This window comes from Brachyhypopomus gauderio, unplaced genomic scaffold (assembly GCF_052324685.1).
Source record: "Brachyhypopomus gauderio isolate BG-103 unplaced genomic scaffold, BGAUD_0.2 sc44, whole genome shotgun sequence".
NCBI lineage: Eukaryota > Metazoa > Chordata > Actinopteri > Gymnotiformes > Hypopomidae > Brachyhypopomus > Brachyhypopomus gauderio.
Genome location: NW_027506870.1, coordinates 1 through 22,105, shown reverse-complemented (window position 1 = coordinate 22,105; position 22,105 = coordinate 1). Strand labels below are relative to the sequence as shown.

The window sequence follows — 22,105 nt, the reverse complement described above, 5'->3', positions numbered from 1 at the left end:
GAACCTCAAGTCCTCTTTGATCAGGGCCCCCGCCCTTGGGCTGCCTAATTACGAACTGCCGTTCCACCTATGGGTGACAGAAGAGGGGGGGGTCGCCTCCGCGGTGTTGGCTCAGGAGCACGGGGGGGGTATGAGGCCTTGTGCGTTTCTCTCTAAAACGTTAGATAACACTGCCTGTGGTTTGCCCTCCTGCCTCAGGGCTATTGCTGCCTGCGCTGTTATGGTGACAGATGCGGAAAAAATTGTGCTGTCGCATCCCCTCATCTTGCACACCACCCACCAGGTACAATATGTTCTTAGACATCTGAACACACAACACCTATCTGCCCAGAGGCGCAGCGGGTATGAAGCTATACTGACAGGAACTGAAAACCTCACTGTGCGACCACATACTTCCCTTGACAATGTGGCTTCGGCCCTTTTCACGTCTGCTCACTATATGCCCCCCTCACGAGGATGGGGAACATGAATGTCTACCTCACATCAGTTTCGAAACCAGCATCAGACCTGACCTCAAATCGACACCTTTGTCTAAGGGCCGCCACCTCTTTGTTGATGGCTCGTGTTCAAAACCTGCTGATGGTGTTTTTCTGTGTTCCTATGCAGTGTGCGAACTTCCGGAGCGGGTCCTAGAAGCACACAGTTTGCCGTTCAACTCTGCACAAGCTGCTGAGCTATTTGCTCTGACCCGAGCATGCCAGTTAGCTGCTGATGACGACGTCACCATTTATACTGACTCACGTTATGCCTTCGGGGTAGCACATGACTTTGGAGGTATTTGGCAGGCACGTGGTTTTCTGTCCGCAGATGGTAAACCGATTTCACATCATTCCCTTGTGAATGATCTCATTGCTGCCTCACATTTACCATCCTCTCTAGCCATTGTTAAAGTTCGTGCACACCAGACTAATGACGCGTTTGAGACTAGGGGAAACAACTTGGCAGACCGCGCAGCTAAGGCCGCGTCCTCCGCGCCCCTCTGCCCCAGTTTGAACGTTGCTGCTGTTTCACAGGCAGCCTCTACTAGTGCATTGTTGCCTGGCGTGTCTATTTCTGTTGTTCAGGCTTCAGCCACGCCAGATGATGTCTCATTTTGGGCCACTATGGGTGCCAAATCAGGTGAGCTTTCTGTTCCTATCACCGACGACACAGGTCGTTTGTGTCTGCCGCGACACTGCGTTCCTTTTCTCGTTCCCGATTTTCACGGTGTTTCTCATCGTGAACGAAGAGGGGTGATAAGTGATATGGAGAAATTATTTTGCATAAAGAACCTAAGAGAAGATGTGTCCATAATTTTGGATAGATGTTTGATTTGCGCACGTAATAACATAACAAAACCTAAGGCGTCACACCAAACGTTACCTAAACCAGAAACTCCATTTCAAGAATGGCAGATTGATTTTACACACATGCCTAAGCGAGGCCCATACAAGTATCTCCTGGTCATGGTGGATAAGTTCTCCAGATGGATTGAAGCATTCCCATGCACCAAGGAAAATGCACAAACTGTGGTTACTAAACTACAACAAGAAATTATTCCTAGATATGGCATTCCTTTGGGAATAGACTCTGATAAAGGAACTCCCTTTACTTCCAAAGTAACTCAGCTCTTAGCGAAGGAGCTCCAAATTAAATGGGCATTTCATATCCCATACCACCCTCAGTCGTCCGGAATGGTAGAGAGAACTAATCGAACCATAAAAAATAAATTAAGGAAGGCAATGCAAAACTGCAACACCCAGGACTGGGTAAAAATCCTTCCCATAGTGCTGGCCGAAATTCGAATGACCGGTGTAAAATCTCTCGATAATCTCTCACCGTATGAGGTTGTTTTGGGCAGACCGTTCCCCATCCCTTGGAGAAAAGGGATGGCTTCAGTCGGAATGACGGACCTAGATGTACACCTGAGTGAGTACAGTCATGGGCTCATGACCACATTGAATGATTATTGGGAAAAGATTAATCATCTTATGGCAGATCCACCTAAGACACACACTCACGAATTTCGTGTAGGAGAACAAGTCCTAGTAAAAAAATTCGAGCGAAAATGCTTCTCAGAAGCTATCTATAGCGAGCCCACTACTGTCCTCGCTGTTACCCGAACCGCCGTTCTAACTGAATTATTTCCACAGTGGATCCATGCTACCCGCGTGAAGAAAGCTCCTGAAATGACCTACTAACCATCCGGTACAAGTCACTCGGGTTCATGTATATATGCTTGCATGATTGTATTCTGTTCCACCTCATCCTTCTGTGTTTACAGGTACTAATGATTGAGTGGGTTTTTCTTCCCCCATGGACAGTCGCCTTTCCTCCGGGAACTGAAATCCTTCTATCCACTGCCGAGGACTACCCGACAGAGGAACCACCACCAGCTCCCGTCCCTGAGGATGTCAAAGATGTGATACTGAGTCTTCTGTACATTGGAGCTAGTATCCTGAGGTTGGAACCCTCACAAGTACCAGGTGTAGATTTTTCATATTTTTATTGGGCAGACCTTCCCTCGGAAGGCCCTCTAGAAGTTACGTGCATCAGACGCTGTGTACGTATACCCCGCTTGCCTGATGGCTCTAGGAGGCCCCCCAATCTGGGGATGCCATTTGACCCTAACGATTATGATTTCGGTCACGGGCCCTCTCTGCCTTATCTTGAACAGTGGTAATAATGTTTTCGGTTTTCCCCATGATAATGTTTTTTGGCAGTATGCGAATTGGACCGCCCGGCAAACCACTAATGAGTCATGTTACGTGTGCCACATTATGCCCACTAGTACTTCCACATCCTCCGTACGACCCGACATCCCCACTGAAACTGACACACTTGTGGCAGTAAAAGCTGGCTGCTTAGCAGATCGTTGTTTAGATTATGAATCGACCCTGTGGTGTGGTAAACATAACAATCATGAGCTGACTTGTCAGAAAAGGACTAGAGCTCGTAAAATTGACCTGTACACAACTTGGCAGTCACCTGACAGTACCCTCGTGCGTGTTCAAGCTTTTAAGGCCTTGATGGGGCCTAATTCTGTCTTCCCGTATTGCTTTCAGAGAAACGGTAGTAACCCCGTAGGTAAAGTGCATAAAACTCATTGCAGGATTATTGTAAGGGAAGATTGTTCGTTGAACTGCTCTGTTAACGGCTCTGCGGTAGCCCCCGACTACCGAGGGACCATGAGGGTAGATAAATATATGGATTGGGTCTGGGTCTGCGGATATAATGTTTACTTATCCCTCCCCTACAGCTGGGGGGGGGCGATGTGCCTTCACAGAACTACGAGGCTCAGTAACAATGGTCTCTAGTAGTCCCCTTAAGCCAGCTAAACGAAGTAGAAGAGTGAAGCGACATTCCAGTCAAGGTTTTCCCCCGCCCGAACATCAGCTTGAGCCGTACATGACCAGGTTCTGGACCAGCTTTTTTCCGCAGGTCGGGGTGGCCCGAATCTGGAACCATGTAGAAGAAACTCATTACCGACTAGCAACGTATATAAACGCTACTAACCAAGCTGTCATAGGAGTTAAGGCTGAGCTTACTGCCTTGAGACTAACCACGATTCAGAATCGTATGGCTTTAGATATTTTGCTTGCCGCACAAGGTGGAGTTTGTGCCTTAGTTGGTGATCAATGTTGTACGTATATTCCTGCTAACGATGATGAGCACGGATCAATCACCACTGCCGTTGAGAAAATGAAGCAGGTAGCGAGGGATCTAACGGATGATGAGACCGGTAGTAACTCCTGGTCTATGTGGGGAACATTGTTTGGATGGATGACTCCATATATCGCTATGGCCATTCCTATTGTTGTTATTGTTTTGCTGTTGCTGTGCTGTGGTCCCTGTCTTTTCAGGTGTCTGATGAATAGGATGTGGGCTATGGCTGATGCCTTGATACAAGCTCGACCCCATGAGATGAAGCGTCCGCTCCTGAAAGTCTAGCAGACCAGTTATTATCTATGCATTTGCGAAATGTATTAACGTGTTGTGATATTATTGCATTTAATCACAAAAGAGGGGATTGAAGGAACATTATGTCTTTTATACTCATCATGTACTCAAACCTTGTGAACATTGTGTCCTCTCCTATGTTCTCTGTGACCCTTGTCACCTCATTTTACCCCCCTGTCTCACTGTATGTGAAAGGTCTTAGTATGCCAGACGCAGGCTTATCATTTCCTTTCAGGTATTGTGCTTCCTGTCCACTATGCGACATGCAGAAGAATTATGCTCGGTCTGCAGAATTTTCTTGCTTGTGAGAAGAAGGTGTTATTTCCATATAGGGTAGAATTTATTACCTATGTTAGAATAGCAATCTTGAGCCCACCCTGCTGCTTGCGTGCACAGGGATGGTCTGTGTATGTATAAATGAGAGGAGCGCCCTCTCATCTTTGAACATTTGAGATACAGCCTGCCTGTTTGAATAAACTCCTCCTATTTCTAAGAGAGTTGTTTGTTCCTCAATTGTTCCGGGAGCTCCCTGCCACACACTTCTCTGCAGAGTGTTACACTCAATTGAAGATTAGTTTCAGGTGATCCTCCGTGACCCTCCGCTCATTGCCGAACACAAGAAGGTGCTTTCTACTGAGAAAGAGACATACCTTTACAATCATGAAAAGCCCCAGTCTTTTAAATGCTTTGATCAATGTAGGAAATAGGAAAGAATGAAACGTTTAAGTGTGTACATAAATATACTGCATTTCAGGCAAAATACAACTAAACCTGTCTACCCACACTGTCTATAATGCCATACCAACAGGTGGAGCTCAAGCACTGAGAAGCTACTGTGAAGCAAATTGTAATAATTGCTTGTTTTATTTCTTCTTTTTTTCCACAAAATGTATCAGGGGAGAGCGCGAACGCAGTCCCCCACTACCAGAAATTATGCAGTCGAGATTCCCGCATTTGGGGAATTCGCAAGGGTCAGCACAGCCTGAGTGCAATGGCTGAGCCTCACCTTGGGCGAACCACCTTCCTGATCATGGTCTCACCCCTGCCAGGTAAGTATGACTTGGAAATGCAGCTGTACAAGAACCCTTTCCCCTTGTCAGAACACAGGAAAAGGAAAACATGGGCAGAGGGGAGGGCGGGTCAGGGCCTGACAGACAGGGGGCGGGGTTGCAGGGCAATGGGCGGGCACTTGATTACAGGAAAGGGAAAATGATTGGAAAACATTTTGGTCTTGCACGTCAAACTCAGCAAAGGACAAGAGTCCTTACGTGTAGCCCGCTCTAGAAGCACCCAGTGCGTATTGATTTTGCCGTCGCTGGCAAGACTCCTTCTGCCGTTTGTCAACAGTTTTAAGGCTTTTTATGCTCCTAGCTAGGTTTAGAGATCGAATAGAATGAATAAAGCCATGACTGATTCTGTGATGGATTAGATCTTGTTCACATAGAACATCATGGAAAGCCCCAGTCTTTTAAATGCTTTGATCAATGTAGGAAATAGGAAAGAATGAAACGTTTAAGTGTGTACATAAATATACTGCATTTCAGGCAAAATACAACTAAACCTGTCTACCCACACTGTCTATAATGCCATACCAACAGGTGGAGCTCAAGCACTGAGAAGCTACTGTGAAGCAAATTGTAATCATTGCTTGTTTTATTTCTTCTTTTTTTCCACAAAATGTATCAGGGGAGAGCGCGAACGCAGTCCCCCACTACCAGAAATTATGCAGTCGAGATTCCCGCATTTGGGGAATTCGCAAGGGTCAGCACAGCCTGAGTGCAATGGCTGAGCCTCACCTTGGGCGAACCACCTTCCTGATCATGGTCTCACCCCTGCCAGGTAAGTATGACTTGGAAATGCAGCTGTACAAGAACCCTTTCCCCTTGTCAGAACACAGGAAAAGGAAAACATGGGCAGAGGGGAGGGCGGGTCAGGGCCTGACAGACAGGGGGCGGGGTTGCAGGGCAATGGGCGGGCACTTGATTACAGGAAAGGGAAAATGATTGGAAAACATTTTGGTCTTGCACGTCAAACTCAGCAAAGGACAAGAGTCCTTACGTGTAGCCCGCTCTAGAAGCACCCAGTGCGTATTGATTTTGCCGTCGCTGGCAAGACTCCTTCTGCCGTTTGTCAACAGTTTTAAGGCTTTTTATGCTCCTAGCTAGGTTTAGAGATCGAATAGAATGAATAAAGCCATGACTGATTCTGTGATGGATTAGATCTTGTTCACATAGAACATCATGGAAAGCCCCAGTCTTTTAAATGCTTTGATCAATGTAGGAAATAGGAAAGAATGAAACGTTTAAGTGTGTACATAAATATACTGCATTTCAGGCAAAATACAACTAAACCTGTCTACCCACACTGTCTATAATGCCATACCAACAGGTGGAGCTCAAGCACTGAGAAGCTACTGTGAAGCAAATTGTAATCATTGTTTGTTTTATTTCTTCTTTTTTTCCACAAAATGTATCAGGGGAGAGCGCGAACGCAGTCCCCCACTACCAGAAATTATGCAGTCGAGATTCCCGCATTTGGGGAATTCGCAAGGGTCAGCACAGCCTGAGTGCAATGGCTGAGCCTCACCTTGGGCGAACCACCTTCAGGTAAGTATGACTTGGAAATGCAGCTGTACAAGAACCCTTTCCCCTTGTCAGAACACAGGAAAAGGAAAACATGGGCAGAGGGGAGGGCGGGTCAGGGCCTGACAGACAGGGGGCGGGGTTGCAGGGCAATGGGCGGGCACTTGATTACAGGAAAGGGAAAATGATTGGAAAACATTTTGGTCTTGCACGTCAAACTCAGCAAAGGACAAGAGTCCTTACGTGTAGCCCGCTCTAGAAGCACCCAGTGCGTATTGATTTTGCCGTCGCTGGCAAGACTCCTTCTGCCGTTTGTCAACAGTTTTAAGGCTTTTTATGCTCCTAGCTAGGTTTAGAGATCGAATAGAATGAATAAAGCCATGACTGATTCTGTGATGGATTAGATCTTGTTCACATAGAACATCATGAAAAGCCCCAGTCTTTTAAATGCTTTGATCAATGTAGGAAATAGGAAAGAATGAAACGTTTAAGTGTGTACATAAATATACTGCATTTCAGGCAAAATACAACTAAACCTGTCTACCCACACTGTCTATAATGCCATACCAACAGGTGGAGCTCAAGCACTGAGAAGCTACTGTGAAGCAAATTGTAATAATTGCTTGTTTTATTTCTTCTTTTTTTCCACAAAATGTATCAGGGGAGAGCGCGAACGCAGTCCCCCACTACCAGAAATTATGCAGTCGAGATTCCCGCATTTGGGGAATTCGCAAGGGTCAGCACAGCCTGAGTGCAATGGCTGAGCCTCACCTTGGGCGAACCACCTTCCTGATCATGGTCTCACCCCTGCCAGGTAAGTATGACTTGGAAATGCAGCTGTACAAGAACCCTTTCCCCTTGTCAGAACACAGGAAAAGGAAAACATGGGCAGAGGGGAGGGCGGGTCAGGGCCTGACAGACAGGGGGCGGGGTTGCAGGGCAATGGGCGGGCACTTGATTACAGGAAAGGGAAAATGATTGGAAAACATTTTGGTCTTGCACGTCAAACTCAGCAAAGGACAAGAGTCCTTACGTGTAGCCCGCTCTAGAAGCACCCAGTGCGTATTGATTTTGCCGTCGCTGGCAAGACTCCTTCTGCCGTTTGTCAACAGTTTTAAGGCTTTTTATGCTCCTAGCTAGGTTTAGAGATCGAATAGAATGAATAAAGCCATGACTGATTCTGTGATGGATTAGATCTTGTTCACATAGAACATCATGGAAAGCCCCAGTCTTTTAAATGCTTTGATCAATGTAGGAAATAGGAAAGAATGAAACGTTTAAGTGTGTACATAAATATACTGCATTTCAGGCAAAATACAACTAAACCTGTCTACCCACACTGTCTATAATGCCATACCAACAGGTGGAGCTCAAGCACTGAGAAGCTACTGTGAAGCAAATTGTAATCATTGCTTGTTTTATTTCTTCTTTTTTTCCACAAAATGTATCAGGGGAGAGCGCGAACGCAGTCCCCCACTACCAGAAATTATGCAGTCGAGATTCCCGCATTTGGGGAATTCGCAAGGGTCAGCACAGCCTGAGTGCAATGGCTGAGCCTCACCTTGGGCGAACCACCTTCCTGATCATGGTCTCACCCCTGCCAGGTAAGTATGACTTGGAAAAGCAGCTGTACAAGAACCCTTTCCCCTTGTCAGAACACAGGAAAAGGAAAACATGGGCAGAGGGGAGGGCGGGTCAGGGCCTGACAGACAGGGGGCGGGGTTGCAGGGCAATGGGCGGGCACTTGATTACAGGAAAGGGAAAATGATTGGAAAACATTTTGGTCTTGCACGTCAAACTCAGCAAAGGACAAGAGTCCTTACGTGTAGCCCGCTCTAGAAGCACCCAGTGCGTATTGATTTTGCCGTCGCTGGCAAGACTCCTTCTGCCGTTTGTCAACAGTTTTAAGGCTTTTTATGCTCCTAGCTAGGTTTAGAGATCGAATAGAATGAATAAAGCCATGACTGATTCTGTGATGGATTAGATCTTGTTCACATAGAACATCATGGAAAGCCCCAGTCTTTTAAATGCTTTGATCAATGTAGGAAATAGGAAAGAATGAAACGTTTAAGTGTGTACATAAATATACTGCATTTCAGGCAAAATACAACTAAACCTGTCTACCCACACTGTCTATAATGCCATACCAACAGGTGGAGCTCAAGCACTGAGAAGCTACTGTGAAGCAAATTGTAATCATTGCTTGTTTTATTTCTTCTTTTTTTCCACAAAATGTATCAGGGGAGAGCGCGAACGCAGTCCCCCACTACCAGAAATTATGCAGTCGAGATTCCCGCATTTGGGGAATTCGCAAGGGTCAGCACAGCCTGAGTGCAATGGCTGAGCCTCACCTTGGGCGAACCACCTTCCTGATCATGGTCTCACCCCTGCCAGGTAAGTATGACTTGGAAAAGCAGCTGTACAAGAACCCTTTCCCCTTGTCAGAACACAGGAAAAGGAAAACATGGGCAGAGGGGAGGGCGGGTCAGGGCCTGACAGACAGGGGGCGGGGTTGCAGGGCAATGGGCGGGCACTTGATTACAGGAAAGGGAAAATGATTGGAAAACATTTTGGTCTTGCACGTCAAACTCAGCAAAGGACAAGAGTCCTTACGTGTAGCCCGCTCTAGAAGCACCCAGTGCGTATTGATTTTGCCGTCGCTGGCAAGACTCCTTCTGCCGTTTGTCAACAGTTTAAAGGCTTTTTATGCTCCTAGCTAGGTTTAGAGATCGAATAGAATGAATAAAGCCATGACTGATTCTGTGATGGATTAGATCTTGTTCACATAGAACATCATGGAAAGCCCCAGTCTTTTAAATGCTTTGATCAATGTAGGAAATAGGAAAGAATGAAACGTTTAAGTGTGTACATAAATATACTGCATTTCAGGCAAAATACAACTAAACCTGTCTACCCACACTGTCTATAATGCCATACCAACAGGTGGAGCTCAAGCACTGAGAAGCTACTGTGAAGCAAATTGTAATAATTGCTTGTTTTATTTCTTCTTTTTTTCCACAAAATGTATCAGGGGAGAGCGCGAACGCAGTCCCCCACTACCAGAAATTATGCAGTCGAGATTCCCGCATTTGGGGAATTCGCAAGGGTCAGCACAGCCTGAGTGCAATGGCTGAGCCTCACCTTGGGCGAACCACCTTCAGGTAAGTATGACTTGGAAATGCAGCTGTACAAGAACCCTTTCCCCTTGTCAGAACACAGGAAAAGGAAAACATGGGCAGAGGGGAGGGCGGGTCAGGGCCTGACAGACAGGGGGCGGGGTTGCAGGGCAATGGGCGGGCACTTGATTACAGGAAAGGGAAAATGATTGGAAAACATTTTGGTCTTGCACGTCAAACTCAGCAAAGGACAAGAGTCCTTACGTGTAGCCCGCTCTAGAAGCACCCAGTGCGTATTGATTTTGCCGTCGCTGGCAAGACTCCTTCTGCCGTTTGTCAACAGTTTTAAGGCTTTTTATGCTCCTAGCTAGGTTTAGAGATCGAATAGAATGAATAAAGCCATGACTGATTCTGTGATGGATTAGATCTTGTTCACATAGAACATCATGAAAAGCCCCAGTCTTTTAAATGCTTTGATCAATGTAGGAAATAGGAAAGAATGAAACGTTTAAGTGTGTACATAAATATACTGCATTTCAGGCAAAATACAACTAAACCTGTCTACCCACACTGTCTATAATGCCATACCAACAGGTGGAGCTCAAGCACTGAGAAGCTACTGTGAAGCAAATTGTAATAATTGCTTGTTTTATTTCTTCTTTTTTTCCACAAAATGTATCAGGGGAGAGCGCGAACGCAGTCCCCCACTACCAGAAATTATGCAGTCGAGATTCCCGCATTTGGGGAATTCGCAAGGGTCAGCACAGCCTGAGTGCAATGGCTGAGCCTCACCTTGGGCGAACCACCTTCCTGATCATGGTCTCACCCCTGCCAGGTAAGTATGACTTGGAAATGCAGCTGTACAAGAACCCTTTCCCCTTGTCAGAACACAGGAAAAGGAAAACATGGGCAGAGGGGAGGGCGGGTCAGGGCCTGACAGACAGGGGGCGGGGTTGCAGGGCAATGGGCGGGCACTTGATTACAGGAAAGGGAAAATGATTGGAAAACATTTTGGTCTTGCACGTCAAACTCAGCAAAGGACAAGAGTCCTTACGTGTAGCCCGCTCTAGAAGCACCCAGTGCGTATTGATTTTGCCGTCGCTGGCAAGACTCCTTCTGCCGTTTGTCAACAGTTTTAAGGCTTTTTATGCTCCTAGCTAGGTTTAGAGATCGAATAGAATGAATAAAGCCATGACTGATTCTGTGATGGATTAGATCTTGTTCACATAGAACATCATGGAAAGCCCCAGTCTTTTAAATGCTTTGATCAATGTAGGAAATAGGAAAGAATGAAACGTTTAAGTGTGTACATAAATATACTGCATTTCAGGCAAAATACAACTAAACCTGTCTACCCACACTGTCTATAATGCCATACCAACAGGTGGAGCTCAAGCACTGAGAAGCTACTGTGAAGCAAATTGTAATAATTGCTTGTTTTATTTCTTCTTTTTTTCCACAAAATGTATCAGGGGAGAGCGCGAACGCAGTCCCCCACTACCAGAAATTATGCAGTCGAGATTCCCGCATTTGGGGAATTCGCAAGGGTCAGCACAGCCTGAGTGCAATGGCTGAGCCTCACCTTGGGCGAACCACCTTCCTGATCATGGTCTCACCCCTGCCAGGTAAGTATGACTTGGAAATGCAGCTGTACAAGAACCCTTTCCCCTTGTCAGAACACAGGAAAAGGAAAACATGGGCAGAGGGGAGGGCGGGTCAGGGCCTGACAGACAGGGGGCGGGGTTGCAGGGCAATGGGCGGGCACTTGATTACAGGAAAGGGAAAATGATTGGAAAACATTTTGGTCTTGCACGTCAAACTCAGCAAAGGACAAGAGTCCTTACGTGTAGCCCGCTCTAGAAGCACCCAGTGCGTATTGATTTTGCCGTCGCTGGCAAGACTCCTTCTGCCGTTTGTCAACAGTTTTAAGGCTTTTTATGCTCCTAGCTAGGTTTAGAGATCGAATAGAATGAATAAAGCCATGACTGATTCTGTGATGGATTAGATCTTGTTCACATAGAACATCATGAAAAGCCCCAGTCTTTTAAATGCTTTGATCAATGTAGGAAATAGGAAAGAATGAAACGTTTAAGTGTGTACATAAATATACTGCATTTCAGGCAAAATACAACTAAACCTGTCTACCCACACTGTCTATAATGCCATACCAACAGGTGGAGCTCAAGCACTGAGAAGCTACTGTGAAGCAAATTGTAATCATTGCTTGTTTTATTTCTTCTTTTTTTCCACAAAATGTATCAGGGGAGAGCGCGAACGCAGTCCCCCACTACCAGAAATTATGCAGTCGAGATTCCCGCATTTGGGGAATTCGCAAGGGTCAGCACAGCCTGAGTGCAATGGCTGAGCCTCACCTTGGGCGAACCACCTTCCTGATCATGGTCTCACCCCTGCCAGGTAAGTATGACTTGGAAATGCAGCTGTACAAGAACCCTTTCCCCTTGTCAGAACACAGGAAAAGGAAAACATGGGCAGAGGGGAGGGCGGGTCAGGGCCTGACAGACAGGGGGCGGGGTTGCAGGGCAATGGGCGGGCACTTGATTACAGGAAAGGGAAAATGATTGGAAAACATTTTGGTCTTGCACGTCAAACTCAGCAAAGGACAAGAGTCCTTACGTGTAGCCCGCTCTAGAAGCACCCAGTGCGTATTGATTTTGCCGTCGCTGGCAAGACTCCTTCTGCCGTTTGTCAACAGTTTTAAGGCTTTTTATGCTCCTAGCTAGGTTTAGAGATCGAATAGAATGAATAAAGCCATGACTGATTCTGTGATGGATTAGATCTTGTTCACATAGAACATCATGAAAAGCCCCAGTCTTTTAAATGCTTTGATCAATGTAGGAAATAGGAAAGAATGAAACGTTTAAGTGTGTACATAAATATACTGCATTTCAGGCAAAATACAACTAAACCTGTCTACCCACACTGTCTATAATGCCATACCAACAGGTGGAGCTCAAGCACTGAGAAGCTACTGTGAAGCAAATTGTAATCATTGCTTGTTTTATTTCTTCTTTTTTTCCACAAAATGTATCAGGGGAGAGCGCGAACGCAGTCCCCCACTACCAGAAATTATGCAGTCGAGATTCCCGCATTTGGGGAATTCGCAAGGGTCAGCACAGCCTGAGTGCAATGGCTGAGCCTCACCTTGGGCGAACCACCTTCCTGATCATGGTCTCACCCCTGCCAGGTAAGTATGACTTGGAAATGCAGCTGTACAAGAACCCTTTCCCCTTGTCAGAACACAGGAAAAGGAAAACATGGGCAGAGGGGAGGGCGGGTCAGGGCCTGACAGACAGGGGGCGGGGTTGCAGGGCAATGGGCGGGCACTTGATTACAGGAAAGGGAAAATGATTGGAAAACATTTTGGTCTTGCACGTCAAACTCAGCAAAGGACAAGAGTCCTTACGTGTAGCCCGCTCTAGAAGCACCCAGTGCGTATTGATTTTGCCGTCGCTGGCAAGACTCCTTCTGCCGTTTGTCAACAGTTTTAAGGCTTTTTATGCTCCTAGCTAGGTTTAGAGATCGAATAGAATGAATAAAGCCATGACTGATTCTGTGATGGATTAGATCTTGTTCACATAGAACATCATGGAAAGCCCCAGTCTTTTAAATGCTTTGATCAATGTAGGAAATAGGAAAGAATGAAACGTTTAAGTGTGTACATAAATATACTGCATTTCAGGCAAAATACAACTAAACCTGTCTACCCACACTGTCTATAATGCCATACCAACAGGTGGAGCTCAAGCACTGAGAAGCTACTGTGAAGCAAATTGTAATCATTGCTTGTTTTATTTCTTCTTTTTTTCCACAAAATGTATCAGGGGAGAGCGCGAACGCAGTCCCCCACTACCAGAAATTATGCAGTCGAGATTCCCGCATTTGGGGAATTCGCAAGGGTCAGCACAGCCTGAGTGCAATGGCTGAGCCTCACCTTGGGCGAACCACCTTCCTGATCATGGTCTCACCCCTGCCAGGTAAGTATGACTTGGAAATGCAGCTGTACAAGAACCCTTTCCCCTTGTCAGAACACAGGAAAAGGAAAACATGGGCAGAGGGGAGGGCGGGTCAGGGCCTGACAGACAGGGGGCGGGGTTGCAGGGCAATGGGCGGGCACTTGATTACAGGAAAGGGAAAATGATTGGAAAACATTTTGGTCTTGCACGTCAAACTCAGCAAAGGACAAGAGTCCTTACGTGTAGCCCGCTCTAGAAGCACCCAGTGCGTATTGATTTTGCCGTCGCTGGCAAGACTCCTTCTGCCGTTTGTCAACAGTTTTAAGGCTTTTTATGCTCCTAGCTAGGTTTAGAGATCGAATAGAATGAATAAAGCCATGACTGATTCTGTGATGGATTAGATCTTGTTCACATAGAACATCATGGAAAGCCCCAGTCTTTTAAATGCTTTGATCAATGTAGGAAATAGGAAAGAATGAAATGTTTAAGTGTGTACATAAATATACTGCATTTCAGGCAAAATACAACTAAACCTGTCTACCCACACTGTCTATAATGCCATACCAACAGGTGGAGCTCAAGCACTGAGAAGCTACTGTGAAGCAAATTGTAATCATTGTTTGTTTTATTTCTTCTTTTTTTCCACAAAATGTATCAGGGGAGAGCGCGAACGCAGTCCCCCACTACCAGAAATTATACAGTCGAGATTCCCGCATTTGGGGAATTCGCAAGGGTCAGCACAGCCTGAGTGCAATGGCTGAGCCTCACCTTGGGCGAACCACCTTCAGGTAAGTATGACTTGGAAATGCAGCTGTACAAGAACCCTTTCCCCTTGTCAGAACACAGGAAAAGGAAAACATGGGCAGAGGGGAGGGCGGGTCAGGGCCTGACAGACAGGGGGCGGGGTTGCAGGGCAATGGGCGGGCACTTGATTACAGGAAAGGGAAAATGATTGGAAAACATTTTGGTCTTGCACGTCAAACTCAGCAAAGGACAAGAGTCCTTACGTGTAGCCCGCTCTAGAAGCACCCAGTGCGTATTGATTTTGCCGTCGCTGGCAAGACTCCTTCTGCCGTTTGTCAACAGTTTTAAGGCTTTTTATGCTCCTAGCTAGGTTTAGAGATCGAATAGAATGAATAAAGCCATGACTGATTCTGTGATGGATTAGATCTTGTTCACATAGAACATCATGAAAAGCCCCAGTCTTTTAAATGCTTTGATCAATGTAGGAAATAGGAAAGAATGAAACGTTTAAGTGTGTACATAAATATACTGCATTTCAGGCAAAATACAACTAAACCTGTCTACCCACACTGTCTATAATGCCATACCAACAGGTGGAGCTCAAGCCCTGAGAAGCTACTGTGAAGCAAATTGTAATAATTGCTTGTTTTATTTCTTCTTTTTTTCCACAAAATGTATCAGGGGAGAGCGCGAACGCAGTCCCCCACTACCAGAAATTATGCAGTCGAGATTCCCGCATTTGGGGAATTCGCAAGGGTCAGCACAGCCTGAGTGCAATGGCTGAGCCTCACCTTGGGCGAACCACCTTCCTGATCATCAGCCCCGGTTCTGGACTGCTTTGCTTGGGGGGGCAGTAAAACATAATGAGGGGGCATGTTGATAGTCATGTTTATGAAGCCACAAATATATTCAAGGCTTGATTTGTGCATGAATGATGACTATTGATACTGGCTTAAAGTGATGTATTAGGTAAAGAAATAAAAATGCATTTTCGAACTTAAAACTTAAAACACAATGATTAAAAAATACATGTTGATTATGTAAATGGAGAACAAAGATTATCTAATTGTATTTCATTTCAATACTGCCATTACTAATAGAACAACTCTATTTCTTGAAAGGCTGACAAATGTACCTATACACAGACTGAGAATATTCAAACATGGAAATAGGAATGAGTGAGAATATTTATATTACTGGGAAATTAAAATATAAAGAAAACAAAATAATACAAATTCTGTTATAAAAGGGAGTATTCGTCACATTTCTATTTTGAAAAAGAAAAAAATATGAAAGTACATAAAATAAGAAATCTATCTACTGCACTTTAATGGTCAAAAATCTGGTAAAGTATTGAAGTTTTTATTGATGTTATGAAACGTACTGGTACAATGCGGTATTTATGCACAGTATAACAATACTGGCTGTGATGGCGAGGAATCGTTTAAACCAGGGATGTCAAAGTCAAATACACCGAGGGCCAAAAAAACAAATTTGCTACAAGCCGAGGGCCGGACTGGTTCAATGTTTATTAAAACATATTGAAATGATTGCACATAGCCTATTGAACCAAGACCTAACACAGTGTATATTATTTAATGTTTAAATGAATAAAGCAATATTTTCTTATGGATCTGTCAGTAATTTCAAGTGAAAACATTTTTCAACAGGCAAACAGATAAAAGCAAACTTCCTTCAAAGAAAAATCACATGAAGACACACAGAAGACACACAGGTTTACCTTTTACCTCCGTGAACATGTACTCTGCCTCCCACCTGGCTTGAAACCCGTTCTCAGTGTCCACCTTACGTTTAGTCATTTTTGAGAAGGGGGATAGCTGAACGTTGATGTCTGCTCTGACTGCTGATTTAGGTTTATACTTTCGCGAGTGACCATATTGCGCGACTCCGAATTTTAATGTTGCTTTGTGTTGCAGGTTTGAAAAGTGCTGGCATTTAGGCTAAAGTACCTGAAAATGTTGAAATTGTAACTACTTCGTTTCACAACAAATATCTGTCTGAATGAACAGTTCTCTTGTCTTAGGTTAACAAATACAAGCCTCTTGTAATTCCAGGACGAAACATGAGAGAACGTGAAGACGTTAAGATTGGGGAAAATAAACAACCATTAAATAATGTGAATAAAAAGCGAATTATTTCGAGTATATGTATAAATATTTAACATATTTAAGTTTAACGTGCTGGAAAATATTGAAATGGACCTTTAAAGTGACGTACAAGTTCTTGAATTCCACCTTATAAAGGTGTATGAACCCTGCAAACATGACTTTGTTCATTGCGCTGGCGGAGCCACTGCGATTACGTCATTTTCGCCGCGCGGACCCTCGCGACGCTTCGCGCTGCAGTGACTTCGCGGGCTACCGTTGCATTGTGGGGAATGTAGTGTTTGTGCGTACAAAACACCATCGGGCGGCTGTGGCCTGCGGGCCGGTTCTAATAGTAATTAAATATCATCCAGGGGGCCATAGATAATCAATTCGCGGGCCTTGACTTTGACATATGTGGTTTAAACCATGAGCCGCGACGGCTTGCACGGGGGAAAGAGCAGCCTGGCGCGCTGTCGTGCACCTCTCGAATTTTGTAACTTCGCGCGCGCCGCGCCTCAGCGCAATGAACAATGTCATGTTTGCCGGGTTCATACACCTATACAAGGTGGAATTAAAGCACTTGTACCTAACTTTAAAGGTCCAGTTCAATATTTCTCAGCACGTTAAACTTAATTAAGTTAAATATTTATACATATACTCAAAATAATTCGCTTTTTTAATTACACTTTCAAAACGCCCAATCTTAACGTCTTCACGTTCTCTCATGTTTCGTCCTGGAATAACAAGAGGCTCGTATTTGTTAACCTAAGACAAGAGAACTGTTCATTCAGACAGATATTTGTTGTTAAACGAAGTAGTTACAATTTCAACATTTTCAAGTACTTTAGCCTAAATTCCAGCACTTTTCAAATCTGAAAAAGCAACATTAAAATTCGTCAGGTAAATGTTAATTCCCCTGTTTTTTATTACCACATATAGTTTCGGACAACACTGCGCGGCAAGTATTTAAACGCTTCCGCAGTTCGCGCAGGTTTAGGAGAACCAAGTTAGCCTAACCGCTAACGGCTAATAAAATAATTTAAGCAACACCTATGTAAGAGGTGAGTAACATTAAAGCAACGAAAAACCACAGTTAAGCAAATTTTACCATGTGGAAGTCAGTTTAAACTCAGAAGAGTGTTTACCAGTATACCTGTCTTTCACTCACACTAACAGAACATATACTGCCGAACTGAACCGTTTGGGGCGGTCTGCTGATTTTTATATGACTCAAAGAGCCAATCAGGAATAAGCAAGGAAATATCTTCACGCTGTAAAGCAAAATGCATTTTTGTGATTGGTTCAGAGATAATAAAAAAAGCCGTTGCTTGCATTGTGCTTGGGGGGGCAAAGACACAATTTGGGGGGGCAATGCCCCACTCTGCCCCCCCCTAGCGCCGACCCTGCTGATCATGGTCTCACCCCTGCCAGGTAAGTATGACTTGGAAATGCAGCTGTACAAGAACCCTTTCCCCTTGTCAGAACACAGGAAAAGGAAAACATGGGCAGAGGGGAGGGCGGGTCAGGGCCTGACAGACAGGGGGCGGGGTTGCAGGGCAATGGGCGGGCACTTGATTACAGGAAAGGGAAAATGATTGGAAAACATTTTGGTCTTGCACGTCAAACTCAGCAAAGGACAAGAGTCCTTACGTGTAGCCCGCTCTAGAAGCACCCAGTGCGTATTGATTTTGCCGTCGCTGGCAAGACTCCTTCTGCCGTTTGTCAACAGTTTTAAGGCTTTTTATGCTCCTAGCTAGGTTTAGAGATCGAATAGAATGAATAAAGCCATGACTGATTCTGTGATGGATTAGATCTTGTTCACATAGAACATCATGGAAAGCCCCAGTCTTTTAAATGCTTTGATCAATGTAGGAAATAGGAAAGAATGAAACGTTTAAGTGTGTACATAAATATACTGCATTTCAGGCAAAATACAACTAAACCTGTCTACCCACACTGTCTATAATGCCATACCAACAGGTGGAGCTCAAGCACTGAGAAGCTACTGTGAAGCAAATTGTAATCATTGCTTGTTTTATTTCTTCTTTTTTTCCACAAAATGTATCAGGGGAGAGCGCGAACGCAGTCCCCCACTACCAGAAATTATGCAGTCGAGATTCCCGCATTTGGGGAATTCGCAAGGGTCAGCACAGCCTGAGTGCAATGGCTGAGCCTCACCTTGGGCGAACCACCTTCCTGATCATGGTCTCACCCCTGCCAGGTAAGTATGACTTGGAAATGCAGCTGTACAAGAACCCTTTCCCCTTGTCAGAACACAGGAAAAGGAAAACATGGGCAGAGGGGAGGGCGGGTCAGGGCCTGACAGACAGGGGGCGGGGTTGCAGGGCAATGGGCGGGCACTTGATTACAGGAAAGGGAAAATGATTGGAAAACATTTTGGTCTTGCACGTCAAACTCAGCAAAGGACAAGAGTCCTTACGTGTAGCCCGCTCTAGAAGCACCCAGTGCGTATTGATTTTGCCGTCGCTGGCAAGACTCCTTCTGCCGTTTGTCAACAGTTTTAAGGCTTTTTATGCTCCTAGCTAGGTTTAGAGATCGAATAGAATGAATAAAGCCATGACTGATTCTGTGATGGATTAGATCTTGTTCACATAGAACATCATGGAAAGCCCCAGTCTTTTAAATGCTTTGATCAATGTAGGAAATAGGAAAGAATGAAACGTTTAAGTGTGTACATAAATATACTGCATTTCAGGCAAAATACAACTAAACCTGTCTACCCACACTGTCTATAATGCCATACCAACAGGTGGAGCTCAAGCACTGAGAAGCTACTGTGAAGCAAATTGTAATAATTGCTTGTTTTATTTCTTCTTTTTTTCCACAAAATGTATCAGGGGAGAGCGCGAACGCAGTCCCCCACTACCAGAAATTATGCAGTCGAGATTCCCGCATTTGGGGAATTCGCAAGGGTCAGCACAGCCTGAGTGCAATGGCTGAGCCTCACCTTGGGCGAACCACCTTCCTGATCATGGTCTCACCCCTGCCAGGTAAGTATGACTTGGAAATGCAGCTGTACAAGAACCCTTTCCCCTTGTCAGAACACAGGAAAAGGAAAACATGGGCAGAGGGGAGGGCGGGTCAGGGCCTGACAGACAGGGGGCGGGGTTGCAGGGCAATGGGCGGGCACTTGATTACAGGAAAGGGAAAATGATTGGAAAACATTTTGGTCTTGCACGTCAAACTCAGCAAAGGACAAGAGTCCTTACGTGTAGCCCGCTCTAGAAGCACCCAGTGCGTATTGATTTTGCCGTCGCTGGCAAGACTCCTTCTGCCGTTTGTCAACAGTTTTAAGGCTTTTTATGCTCCTAGCTAGGTTTAGAGATCGAATAGAATGAATAAAGCCATGACTGATTCTGTGATGGATTAGATCTTGTTCACATAGAACATCATGGAAAGCCCCAGTCTTTTAAATGCTTTGATCAATGTAGGAAATAGGAAAGAATGAAACGTTTAAGTGTGTACATAAATATACTGCATTTCAGGCAAAATACAACTAAACCTGTCTACCCACACTGTCTATAATGCCATACCAACAGGTGGAGCTCAAGCACTGAGAAGCTACTGTGAAGCAAATTGTAATCATTGCTTGTTTTATTTCTTCTTTTTTTCCACAAAATGTATCAGGGGAGAGCGCGAACGCAGTCCCCCACTACCAGAAATTATGCAGTCGAGATTCCCGCATTTGGGGAATTCGCAAGGGTCAGCACAGCCTGAGTGCAATGGCTGAGCCTCACCTTGGGCGAACCACCTTCCTGATCATGGTCTCACCCCTGCCAGGTAAGTATGACTTGGAAATGCAGCTGTACAAGAACCCTTTCCCCTTGTCAGAACACAGGAAAAGGAAAACATGGGCAGAGGGGAGGGCGGGTCAGGGCCTGACAGACAGGGGGCGGGGTTGCAGGGCAATGGGCGGGCACTTGATTACAGGAAAGGGAAAATGATTGGAAAACATTTTGGTCTTGCACGTCAAACTCAGCAAAGGACAAGAGTCCTTACGTGTAGCCCGCTCTAGAAGCACCCAGTGCGTATTGATTTTGCCGTCGCTGGCAAGACTCCTTCTGCCGTTTGTCAACAGTTTTAAGGCTTTTTATGCTCCTAGCTAGGTTTAGAGATCGAATAGAATGAATAAAGCCATGACTGATTCTGTGATGGATTAGATCTTGTTCACATAGAACATCATGGAAAGCCCCAGTCTTTTAAATGCTTTGATCAATGTAGGAAATAGGAAAGAATGAAACGTTTAAGTGTGTACATAAATATACTGCATTTCAGGCAAAATACAACTAAACCTGTCTACCCACACTGTCTATAATGCCATACCAACAGGTGGAGCTCAAGCACTGAGAAGCTACTGTGAAGCAAATTGTAATCATTGCTTGTTTTATTTCTTCTTTTTTTCCACAAAATGTATCAGGGGAGAGCGCGAACGCAGTCCCCCACTACCAGAAATTATGCAGTCGAGATTCCCGCATTTGGGGAATTCGCAAGGGTCAGCACAGCCTGAGTGCAATGGCTGAGCCTCACCTTGGGCGAACCACCTTCCTGATCATGGTCTCACCCCTGCCAGGTAAGTATGACTTGGAAATGCAGCTGTACAAGAACCCTTTCCCCTTGTCAGAACACAGGAAAAGGAAAACATGGGCAGAGGGGAGGGCGGGTCAGGGCCTGACAGACAGGGGGCGGGGTTGCAGGGCAATGGGCGGGCACTTGATTACAGGAAAGGGAAAATGATTGGAAAACATTTTGGTCTTGCACGTCAAACTCAGCAAAGGACAAGAGTCCTTACGTGTAGCCCGCTCTAGAAGCACCCAGTGCGTATTGATTTTGCCGTCGCTGGCAAGACTCCTTCTGCCGTTTGTCAACAGTTTTAAGGCTTTTTATGCTCCTAGCTAGGTTTAGAGATCGAATAGAATGAATAAAGCCATGACTGATTCTGTGATGGATTAGATCTTGTTCACATAGAACATCATGGAAAGCCCCAGTCTTTTAAATGCTTTGATCAATGTAGGAAATAGGAAAGAATGAAATGTTTAAGTGTGTACATAAATATACTGCATTTCAGGCAAAATACAACTAAACCTGTCTACCCACACTGTCTATAATGCCATACCAACAGGTGGAGCTCAAGCACTGAGAAGCTACTGTGAAGCAAATTGTAATCATTGTTTGTTTTATTTCTTCTTTTTTTCCACAAAATGTATCAGGGGAGAGCGCAAACGCAGTCCCCCACTACCAGAAATTATACAGTCGAGATTCCCGCATTTGGGGAATTCGCAAGGGTCAGCACAGCCTGAGTGCAATGGCTGAGCCTCACCTTGGGCGAACCACCTTCAGGTAAGTATGACTTGGAAATGCAGCTGTACAAGAACCCTTTCCCCTTGTCAGAACACAGGAAAAGGAAAACATGGGCAGAGGGGAGGGCGGGTCAGGGCCTGACAGACAGGGGGCGGGGTTGCAGGGCAATGGGCGGGCACTTGATTACAGGAAAGGGAAAATGATTGGAAAACATTTTGGTCTTGCACGTCAAACTCAGCAAAGGACAAGAGTCCTTACGTGTAGCCCGCTCTAGAAGCACCCAGTGCGTATTGATTTTGCCGTCGCTGGCAAGACTCCTTCTG

The 22,105-nt window shown here is 45.2% G+C and overlaps 15 non-coding genes and 4 pseudogenes across 15 annotated transcripts; all 19 read right to left on the bottom strand.

Annotated features, from left to right (window-relative positions):
- Window positions 1–4,832: 4,832 nt before the first annotated feature.
- LOC143486470 (U1 spliceosomal RNA) lies at window positions 4,833–4,996 on the bottom strand. Its single transcript, XR_013123457.1, has one exon. It is a non-coding gene; the product is annotated as a U1 spliceosomal RNA (small nuclear RNA).
- Window positions 4,997–5,622: 626 nt separating this feature from the next.
- Window positions 5,623–5,786, bottom strand: LOC143486458 (U1 spliceosomal RNA). The gene has a single exon (XR_013123446.1). It is a non-coding gene; the product is annotated as a U1 spliceosomal RNA (small nuclear RNA).
- Window positions 5,787–6,412: 626 nt separating this feature from the next.
- LOC143486499 (U1 spliceosomal RNA) lies at window positions 6,413–6,553 on the bottom strand (annotated as a pseudogene).
- Window positions 6,554–7,179: 626 nt separating this feature from the next.
- On the bottom strand, window positions 7,180–7,343 carry LOC143486447 (U1 spliceosomal RNA). The gene has a single exon (XR_013123435.1). It is a non-coding gene; the product is annotated as a U1 spliceosomal RNA (small nuclear RNA).
- A 626-nt stretch (window positions 7,344–7,969) lies between these two features.
- Window positions 7,970–8,133, bottom strand: LOC143486435 (U1 spliceosomal RNA). Its single transcript, XR_013123424.1, has one exon. It is a non-coding gene; the product is annotated as a U1 spliceosomal RNA (small nuclear RNA).
- Window positions 8,134–8,759: 626 nt separating this feature from the next.
- LOC143486423 (U1 spliceosomal RNA) lies at window positions 8,760–8,923 on the bottom strand. The gene has a single exon (XR_013123413.1). It is a non-coding gene; the product is annotated as a U1 spliceosomal RNA (small nuclear RNA).
- A 626-nt stretch (window positions 8,924–9,549) lies between these two features.
- LOC143486498 (U1 spliceosomal RNA) lies at window positions 9,550–9,690 on the bottom strand (annotated as a pseudogene).
- A 626-nt stretch (window positions 9,691–10,316) lies between these two features.
- LOC143486412 (U1 spliceosomal RNA) lies at window positions 10,317–10,480 on the bottom strand. Its single transcript, XR_013123402.1, has one exon. It is a non-coding gene; the product is annotated as a U1 spliceosomal RNA (small nuclear RNA).
- Window positions 10,481–11,106: 626 nt separating this feature from the next.
- On the bottom strand, window positions 11,107–11,270 carry LOC143486400 (U1 spliceosomal RNA). The gene has a single exon (XR_013123390.1). It is a non-coding gene; the product is annotated as a U1 spliceosomal RNA (small nuclear RNA).
- A 626-nt stretch (window positions 11,271–11,896) lies between these two features.
- Window positions 11,897–12,060, bottom strand: LOC143486389 (U1 spliceosomal RNA). Its single transcript, XR_013123379.1, has one exon. It is a non-coding gene; the product is annotated as a U1 spliceosomal RNA (small nuclear RNA).
- Window positions 12,061–12,686: 626 nt separating this feature from the next.
- Window positions 12,687–12,850, bottom strand: LOC143486377 (U1 spliceosomal RNA). Its single transcript, XR_013123368.1, has one exon. It is a non-coding gene; the product is annotated as a U1 spliceosomal RNA (small nuclear RNA).
- Window positions 12,851–13,476: 626 nt separating this feature from the next.
- On the bottom strand, window positions 13,477–13,640 carry LOC143486366 (U1 spliceosomal RNA). The gene has a single exon (XR_013123357.1). It is a non-coding gene; the product is annotated as a U1 spliceosomal RNA (small nuclear RNA).
- A 626-nt stretch (window positions 13,641–14,266) lies between these two features.
- Window positions 14,267–14,407, bottom strand: LOC143486496 (U1 spliceosomal RNA; annotated as a pseudogene).
- Window positions 14,408–15,033: 626 nt separating this feature from the next.
- On the bottom strand, window positions 15,034–15,194 carry LOC143486512 (U1 spliceosomal RNA). The gene has a single exon (XR_013123481.1). It is a non-coding gene; the product is annotated as a U1 spliceosomal RNA (small nuclear RNA).
- A 3,334-nt stretch (window positions 15,195–18,528) lies between these two features.
- LOC143486355 (U1 spliceosomal RNA) lies at window positions 18,529–18,692 on the bottom strand. Its single transcript, XR_013123346.1, has one exon. It is a non-coding gene; the product is annotated as a U1 spliceosomal RNA (small nuclear RNA).
- Window positions 18,693–19,318: 626 nt separating this feature from the next.
- Window positions 19,319–19,482, bottom strand: LOC143486344 (U1 spliceosomal RNA). The gene has a single exon (XR_013123335.1). It is a non-coding gene; the product is annotated as a U1 spliceosomal RNA (small nuclear RNA).
- A 626-nt stretch (window positions 19,483–20,108) lies between these two features.
- Window positions 20,109–20,272, bottom strand: LOC143486333 (U1 spliceosomal RNA). Its single transcript, XR_013123324.1, has one exon. It is a non-coding gene; the product is annotated as a U1 spliceosomal RNA (small nuclear RNA).
- Window positions 20,273–20,898: 626 nt separating this feature from the next.
- On the bottom strand, window positions 20,899–21,062 carry LOC143486322 (U1 spliceosomal RNA). The gene has a single exon (XR_013123313.1). It is a non-coding gene; the product is annotated as a U1 spliceosomal RNA (small nuclear RNA).
- Window positions 21,063–21,688: 626 nt separating this feature from the next.
- On the bottom strand, window positions 21,689–21,829 carry LOC143486497 (U1 spliceosomal RNA; annotated as a pseudogene).
- Window positions 21,830–22,105: the final 276 nt, after the last annotated feature.